Consider the following 8,978-nt stretch of genomic DNA (forward strand, 5'->3'; position numbering starts at 1 on the left):
ATATTGAACCACCCTTGCAACCCAGGAATAAATCCCACTTGATTGTGGTGAATGATTTTTTAAATGTAATGTTGGATTTGGTTTGCTAATACTTCATGGAAGATTTTTGAGCCTATGTTCACCATAGATATTGGCCTATAGTTGTCTTTTTTTGTAATGTCTTTATCTGGTTTTGGTATCAGGGTAATGCTGGCCTCATAGAATGCATTTGGAAGCTTTCCTTCATCTTCTATTGTTTTGGAATAGTTTGAGAAGAGTAGGTATTAACTCTTTAAATGTTTGGTAGAATTTGCCTGTGAAGCCAAAAGCCATCCTGGACTTTTGTTTGATGGGAGTTTTTTGATTACTGATTCAATTTCTTTGCTGATAATTGGCCTGTTTAAATTTTCTATTTTTTCCTGTTTCAGTTTTTTTTTTTTCAGCATCAGCTTGATTTATTTTCCTAGTCTTTTTTTTCTCAGAAGGAAAAATAATTTCATCAAGAAAACAAACGTTCCTGCCAAAATGAAAGAATTTCTTTTAATGCTTTTCTTTAAAAAAAAAAAAAAAGTCGGGCGCCTGGGTGGCTCAGTCGTTAAGCGGCTGCCTTCGGCTCAGGTCATGATCCCAGGGTCCTGGGATCGAGCCCCGCATCGGGCTCCCTGCTCGGCGGGAAGCCTGCTTCTCCCTCTTCCACTCCCCCTGCTTGTATTCCCTCTCTCGCTGTGTCTCTCTCTGTCAAAGAAATAAATAAAATCTTTAAAAAAAAAAAAAAAGCCGACATAGGTATAAATGCAATAGTTAACTGATCCTGTTTGCTGATGTCCTTTTCATGTTCCACAGAAGGTGGCATCTATTGGTCCAGCATCTTCTCCTGTTTCTTCCCTTCCTTTTTCTTCTTCTTAGATTCTGCTTGAGGTTTGGGCTTAGTCAGCTTGCCACAGGGCTTGGAGATGGTGACTGTCTTCTGGCAGTCGGCGTTGTGGAGGGCTCTCTTCAGACTTCCAGTTCTGGTCGCATTCTCCCCAGGCCTGGAACTGGTATTTGCACTCTGCTCCAAATTGCTTTTTCCAGTTGCAGGGGATCTTACATCTCTGGGTCTTCATGGTTTGCTTACACTCGGCTCCAGTACGGGTGCCCTCCCGGGTGCCCAGGCCACAGTCCCCACTGGTGGGCACGCACACACTCCACTGCCATTCCCCACAGTCAGACTTCTTCACTTTTTTTTCTGCCTTCTCTTTCTTCCCTGCTTCAGCAGTGTCCACAGCTGCCAAGATGAAAACGAATGCCAGGAAGGCAGCTGCAAGTTTTCGACGCGGCTGCACGCACTGTTGGTACTGCATTTTGGAGTTGCAAACGCTGCACGCGCTCGGGCTGCCTTTGTTGAACGCGGCGAGGCTCTGCGCTCTGTCGAGTGCCCGTGGCCGCTGGCCGCCCGCCGCGGCTGCGCCCTCGCTCCCGGATGGTGACGGCCCGGGCTCCCGCTCCCCTGTGCCCGCTTGGGCTCGTCCTCCGCGCGGCGGCGCCCTTGGCGGGATTTGGGACGGGCAGGCTGGGACCCCGATCCAGCCTCGGCCTCCGCTGCGCCCTGCCGGGGAGGGAACGGAAGCCCTGTTTCAGTTTTGATAGGTTGTGTGTTTCTAGGAATTGATCCACTTCTAGGCTGTCCAGTTTTTTGGCATATAGTTCTTCCTAATACTCTTATAATTTCTGTGTGGTGTTGTTATTTCTCCTCTCTTATTTGTGATTTTATTTATTTGGATCCCTTCTCTTTTTTTCTTGATAAGTCTGATAAAAATAAAAAAAAATAAAATCATAAAATAAAAAAATAAAATTTATCAATTTTATTGATTTTTTTTTTCAAAGAACCAGCTTCTGCTTTCACTGATCTGTTCTATTGGTTTTTTTAGTGCTATATCATTTATTTCTGCTCTAATATTTATTATCGCTTTCCCTCTGCTGGTATTAGGTTTTGTCTGTTGTTCTTTTCCTAGCTCCTGTAGGTTTAAGGTTGGGTTGTTCATTTGAGATTTTTCTTGCTTCTTGAGGTAGGCCTGTATTGCTATAAACCTCCCTCTCAGAACTGCTTTTGCTGCATCTCAAAGGCTTTGAACTGTTATGCTTTCATTTTCATTTGTTCCCATGTACTTTTTAATTTCTTTTATTTCCTGGCTGACCCATTTATTGTTTAGTAGCATGTTATTTAACCTCCATGTATTTGCAGTCTTTCCAGACTTTTTTCTTGTGGTTGACCTCTAGTTTCATAGTGTTGTGGTAAAAAAAGGTGCATGGGATGACTTCCATCTTCTTGAATTTGCTTGTTTTGTGGTCTAATATGTGATCTATTCTGGAGAATGTTCTATGTGCACTTGAAAAGAATGTGTATTCTGCTGTTTTAAGATGGAATGTTCTGAATATATCTGTTAAATCCATCTGGTCTAGTGTGTCATTCAAAGCCATTGTTTCCTTGTTGATTTTCTGTTTAGATGATCTGTCCATTGCTGTACATGGGGTGTTAAAGTCCCCTACTTTTATTGTATTACTAATGATTTGTTCCTTTATGTTGTTAACTGTTTTATGTATTTGGGTGCTCCTTTGTTGGGTTCATAAATATTTATAATTGTTACATCTTCTTGTTGGAATATCCCCTTTATTATTATATAGTGTCCTTCTTTGTCTCTTGTTACGGTCTTTGTTGTAGTCTATTTTGTCTGATATAAGTGTTGCTACTCCAGCTTTCTTTTGACATCCATTTGCATGATAGATGTTTCTCCATTCCCTCACTTTCAATCTGCAGGTGTCTTTAGGTTTAAGATGAGTCTCTTGTAGGCAGCATATAGATGGGTTTTTTTTTTTTATCCATTCTGTCACCCTATGTCTTTTCATTGGAGCATTTAGTTCACTTACATTCCAAGTTATTATTGATGGATATGTACTTATTGCCATTTTATTACTTTTTTTGTGGTTGCTTTTGAAGATTTTCTCTGATCCTTTCTTGTCTTTCTTGCTTTTATGGTTTGCTGGATTTCCTTAGTGATATATTTGGATTTCTTTCTCTTTATTCTTTGCATATTAGTGGTTTTTGATTTGTGGTTACCATTAGGTTTGTATATAACATTTTCTGCATATAGTAGTCTATGTTAAGTTGATGGTCATTTAATTTTGAACTCATTCTTTACTCCTCTCCTCCCCATGTTTTAGGTATATAGTGTTATATTTTACATCCTTTTATTTTGTGACTTCCTTGACTCATTTTTTTTTTAACAGAAATATTCATTTTTACTGCATTTTGTTTCCTACCTTCATACTGTGATTTTGGTCTTTCCTTTCCACCCAAAGAGTCCCCTTTAATATTTCTTTTTTTTTTTTTTTTTTTTAAAGATTTTATTTATTTATTTGAGAGAGAATGAGATAGAGAGAGAGCATGAGAGGGGGGAGGGTCAGAGGGAGAAGCAGACTCCCTGCCGAGCAAGGAGCCCGATGCGGGACTCGATCCCGGGACTCCAGGATCATGACCTGAGCCGAAGGCAGTCACTTAACCAACTGAGCCACCCAGGCGCCCCCCTTTAATATTTCTTGCAGGGCTGGTTTAGTGATCATGAACTTTTATTTGTCTGGGAAACTCTATTTCTCTTTCTATTCTGCATGATAGCCTTGCTGGATAGAGTATTCTTGGCTGCAGGATTTTCTCATTCAGCACTTTGAATAGATCATGCCATTCTTTTCTGGTTTGGGAAGTTTCTGCTGAAAAATTCCCTGATAGCCTTATGGGGGTTTCCTTTGTATGTAACTGTCTTCTTTTCTCTTGCTGCTTTTTTTTTTTTTTTTTTTAAGATTTTATTTATTTATTTGACAGAGAGAGACACAGGGAGAGAGGGAACACAAGCACGGGGAGTGGGAGAGGGAGAAGCAGATTCCCCGCCCAGCAGGGAGCCCGATGTGGGGCTTGATCCCAGGACCCTGGGATCATGACCTGAGCCGAAGGCAGACACTTAACGACTGAGCCACCCAGGGGCCCCTGTCTTGCTGCTTTTAATATTTTTTTTGTTATCACTGTATTTTGCCATTTTAAATACAATTTGTCTTGGTGTGGATCTGCTTTCATTGATTTTGTTGGGGGTCCTCTGCTTCCTGGATCTGGATATCTGTTTCCTTCCCCAGATGAGGGAAGTTTTCAGCTATTATTTCTTCAAATAAATTTTCTTACCCCTTTTCTCTCTCTTCTTCTGGGACTCCTATAATATGAATATTATTATGTTTGATGCAGTCACTGAATTCCCTAAGTCTAATCTCATTTTGCATAATTCTTTTTTTCTCTCTTTTGTTCAGCTTGATTACTTTCCATTACTCTGGCTTCTAAGTCATTACTTGGTTTTTCTGCTTCTTCCAGGCTATTCATTCCTTGAGCATGTTTCTTATTTCATTTATTGAGCGCTTTATCTCTGCTATATTATTCCTTATCTCTGTGTTGATAGTCTCACTGCTGTACTCTATTCTTTTCTCAAGTCCCATGAATATCTTTATTATCATTGCTTTAAATTCTCCATCAGGCATGTTACTTATCTGTTTCACATCTCTGGCTGTGGCCTTGCCCTGTTCTTTCATTTGGAACAAATCCCTTTGTCTTCTCATTTTGTCTAAGTCTCTGTGCCTGTTTTTTTTTGTGTTAGGAAAGTCAGCTATGTCTCTTGTTCTTGAGGGTAATGGCTTTGTGAAGAAGAGGTTCTGTAGTGCTCTGCAGTGTAGTGTCTCCCATTCCCCAGGCCCTGGCACTTCTGGGATGTCTCTAATGTGTGCTGTGTACTCTCTGCTATTGTGTCCTGGCTGCTTTATCCTTCAGGCCAGTCATCTGCAGAGGCTCTCTTTGTCGGCTGTGGGCAGTGTTGGTCCCTGGCCTGAATGTGGTGAATTTTAACTAGGTGTGCTCTGGTCTGCTTGTGAAATGAGACCAGTGGCTGCTGCCACTGGAACTAAAGCCTCTCAAAACTCCCGGGTTAGGAGATGTGGTGTTGGCAGGGGTTTGGGTTGGTCTTCTTGGGGAGGGGGCCCACCGCACTGCGACTGAGACAAGCATGACAGAGAAGGGTGGTTTTTCTGGAGTGCACTGGGGCAGGGCTTGGTGTAAGCAAGTCATGTAGTGAGTGTTGGCTCTCCCTCCATAGGTTCCCACAGGTGGCTCTGTTTATGCTGAGGGGCAGAGGGGAGAAATAGCACCTATTAGTTCCTTTGTTCTCAGAGGCATCTCACTGTGAATGCTCCTTCTCTGGGACATGCTCTGAGATTAGCAACTAACCTCTGCACTCTGTGCCTCAGGCGCTCTTCAGATTGTTTCCATGCTGTCTGTCCACAGGCTATTTGCCCAGCCTCTTCTCCAAGAGCAGCCCCAATGTCCTCCAAGCTCTCCCAGAGCCAAGCATGCTGACCTTTAAAACTCCAGGCTTTAAGCCCCATTGGTTGCAAGAACTCATGAAATCTGGGCTCTCTTGCTTTCTAAGCCAATTGCTATGGAGATTAGTTTTTCCCATGCACTCCCCTGTGTGCTAGACTGTCTCTTGCCCTTCTCCATGACTGTGGCTCCCTCCCCACTACAGTGGCCACGATCCATTCTCTCCCAAGCTACATCCCCACACCTCCTGCCTTCTTCGATTTGGCCTCTTCTCTATCTTTAGTTGTGGTGTTTGCTCTGCCAATCTTCAGATCAGTTTCTGGGGTATTTAGGATGATTTAGTAGTATTCTAGTTGTATTTGTGGGATGAGGTGAGCCAAGATCTTCCTACTCTGCCACCATCTTCCCTGTAGTCTCATTTGAATGCATTTTAGAGCTCTATATTTTTACTCTCCCCACCCCACATTTTGTTTTTGATGTCGCAATTTAAATCTTTTTATCTTTTGTATCCAGTAACAAATTATTGTAGTTATGATTTTTTGTTATGTAGTTATTAGTATTAATTATGTAGTATTATTTTTACTATTTTTGTCTTTTAACCTTCATACTAGGTTTACAAGTGATTTACCCATCACCATCATAACAGATTATTCTGAATTTATATATTTATCTTTACTACTGAAATTTATACTTTCATATGTATTTCTTACTAATTAGTACCTCTCATTTCAGCTTAATGAAATCCTTTTAACATTTTCTTGGAAGGTTGATCTAGTGGTGCTGACTCCTTTGGCTTTTGCTTGTCTGGATGACTCTCTCATTCAATTCTGAAGGACAATTTTGCTGCGTAGAGTATTCTTTTTTTTTTTTTTTTAAGATTTTATTTATTTATTTGATAGAGAGAGACATAGTGAGAGCAGGAACACAAGCAGGGGGAGTGGGAGAGGGAGAAGCAGGCTTCCCGCAGAGCAGGGAGCCCGATGTGGGACTCCATCCCAGGATCCTGGGATCGTGACCTGAGCCGAAGGCAGACGCTTAACGACTGAGCCACCCAGGCGCCCTGGGTATTCTTGTATGGCAGTGTTTTTCTTTGAGCACTTTGAATTTGTCATGCCGCTCTCTTCTGTCCTGCAAAGTCTCTGCTGAAAAATCTGCTGATAGTATTAGTGGCATGTCCTCATACATAACAAGTTTTTCTCTTGCCGCTTTTAAGATCCTCTCCTTCTTTAACTCTTATTTATTTATTTATTTTTTAAAGATTTTATTTATTTATTTGACATAGCGAGAGAGAGCACAAGCAGGAAGGGCAGCAGAGGGAGAAGCAGGCTCCCTGCTGAGCAAGGAGCCCGATGCAGGACTTGATCCCAGGACCCTGGGATCATGACCTGAGCTGAAGGCAGACGCTTAACTGCCTGAGCCACCCAGGCATCCCTCTTTAACTTTTGTTTTAAAAAGATTTTATTTATTTGAGAGAGAGTGCATGAGCACAAGCAGGGGAGAGGCAGAGGGAGAGAGAAAGGGAGAAGCAGACCCTCTGTTGAACAGGGATCCTGATGCGGGGCCTGATCCCAGGCTCCTGGGATCATGACCTGAGCTGAAGGCAGATGCTTAAGGGACTGAGCCACCCAGGCACCCCTTTTCTTTAACTTTTGACAATTTACTTATAATGTGTCTTGGAGTGCGGTCAATTTGAGTTCATCTTACTTGGAACTCTCTGGGAGTCCTGGATCTGGATATCTGTTTCCTTGCCCAGGTTAAGGAACTTTTCAGCCATTTGTTCTTCAAATGAGTTTTCTACTCCTTTGTCTCTCTCTTCTCTTTCTGGGACTCCTGTACTGCAAATATTGGTCTTCTTGATGTTTTTCCATAAGTCTCTTAAACTATCTTCACTGGTTTTCATTCTTTTTTCTTTTTGCTACTCTGACTGGTTGAATTGCACTGCCGTGTCTTTGAATTCACTGATCCTTTATTCAGCTTCACCTAGTCTGTTATTGAACCCCTCTAAGTGCATTTTTCAGTTGAATTATTGAATTCTTCAGCTTTGTGACTTCTGTTTGGTATTTTTTTTATATTTTGTATCTTTTTGTTGAAATTTTCTCTTTGTTCATGCATTGTTCTCTTAACCTTGGTGAGCATTTTTATGACTGTTATCTTAACTCTTTATCAGGTAAATCATTTATCTCTGTTTCATTAAAGTCTTTTTCTGCGGTTTTGTTTTGTTCTTTTGTTAGTAACATATTCCTCTGATTTTCAATTTTCCTTGACACTCTGTGTTGGTTTCTAGATAAAACAACCACCTCGTCTTATCTTAAAGGAGTTATCTCCTACAGGAGATGAACTTTATCATTCATTCAACCCTTCCTAACTCTTGGTTGTCTCTCAGTTAACCTGTGGTGTTATATTAGTTTCAGGTGTACAATATAGTGATTCAACAATCCTATACATTAGTCAGTGCTCATCACAATAAATGTAATCTTAATCCCCTTCATCTATTTCACCCATCCCTCCACCAGTTTGTTCTCCTCTGGTAACCAGCAGTTTGCTCTGTGTATTTAAGGGTCTGTTTTTTAAAAAGTCTTTATTTATTTATTTGACAGAGAGAGAGAGCGAGAGTGCGAGAGAGCAAGCACATAAGCAGGGGGAGAGGTAGGCAGAGGGAGAGGGAGAAGCAGACTCCCCACAGAGCAGGGAGCCTGATGCAGGGCTCAATCCCAAGATCCTGGGATTGTGACCTGAGCTGAAGGCAGATGCTTAACCAACTGAGTCACCCAGGCACCCCTAAGAGCCTGTTTTTTTTTTTCACTCCTTTCTTTGTTTCTTACATTGTACATATAAGTGAAATCATATAGTATTTGTCTTTCTCTGACTCTGAAATATCATTTAGCATTATACCCTCTAGATCCATCCATGTCATTGCAAATGGCAAGATTTCATTCTTTTTTATGGCTGAATAATATTCCATTGGATACTTGGGCTGCTTCTGTAATTTTATTTTTTATTTTTTAATTTTTTAATTTTTTTAATTTATTATGTTAATCACCATACATTACATCATTAGTTTTTGATGTAGTGTTCCATGATCCATTGTTTGTGTATAACACCCAGTGCTCCATTCAGTACGTGCCCTCTTTAATACCCATCACCAGGTTAGCCCATCCCCCCACTCACCTCCCCTCTAGAACCCTCAGTTTGTTTTTCAGAGTCCATAGTCTCTCATGGTTTGTCTCACCCTCCGATTTCCCTGCCTTCATTTTTCCCTTCCTACTATCTACTCTTTTTTTTTAACATATAACATATTATTTGTTTCAGAGGTACAGGTCTGTGATTAATCAGTCTTACACAATTCACAGCGCTCACCATAGCACATACCCTCCCCAATGTCTATCACCCAGCCACCCCATCCCTCCCACCCCCCATCACTCCAGCAACCCTCAGTTTGTTTCCTGAGATTAAGAATTCCTCATATCAGTGAGATCATATGATACATGTCTTTCTCTGATTGACTTATTTCACTCAGCGTAATACTCTCCAGTTCTATCCACATCATTGCAAATGGCAAGATTTCATTCCTTTTGATGGCTGCATAATATTCCATTGTATATATATACCACAC

The 8,978-nt window shown here is 41.2% G+C and overlaps 1 pseudogene; it reads right to left on the bottom strand.

Annotated features, from left to right (window-relative positions):
• Window positions 1-761: 761 nt before the first annotated feature.
• Window positions 762-1,392, bottom strand: LOC102732373 (pleiotrophin pseudogene; annotated as a pseudogene).
• Window positions 1,393-8,978: the final 7,586 nt, after the last annotated feature.

Source organism: Leptonychotes weddellii, chromosome 8 (assembly GCF_054177405.1).
Source record: "Leptonychotes weddellii isolate Sample4059 chromosome 8, ASM5417740v2, whole genome shotgun sequence".
Classification (NCBI taxonomy): Eukaryota; Metazoa; Chordata; class Mammalia; order Carnivora; family Phocidae; genus Leptonychotes; species Leptonychotes weddellii.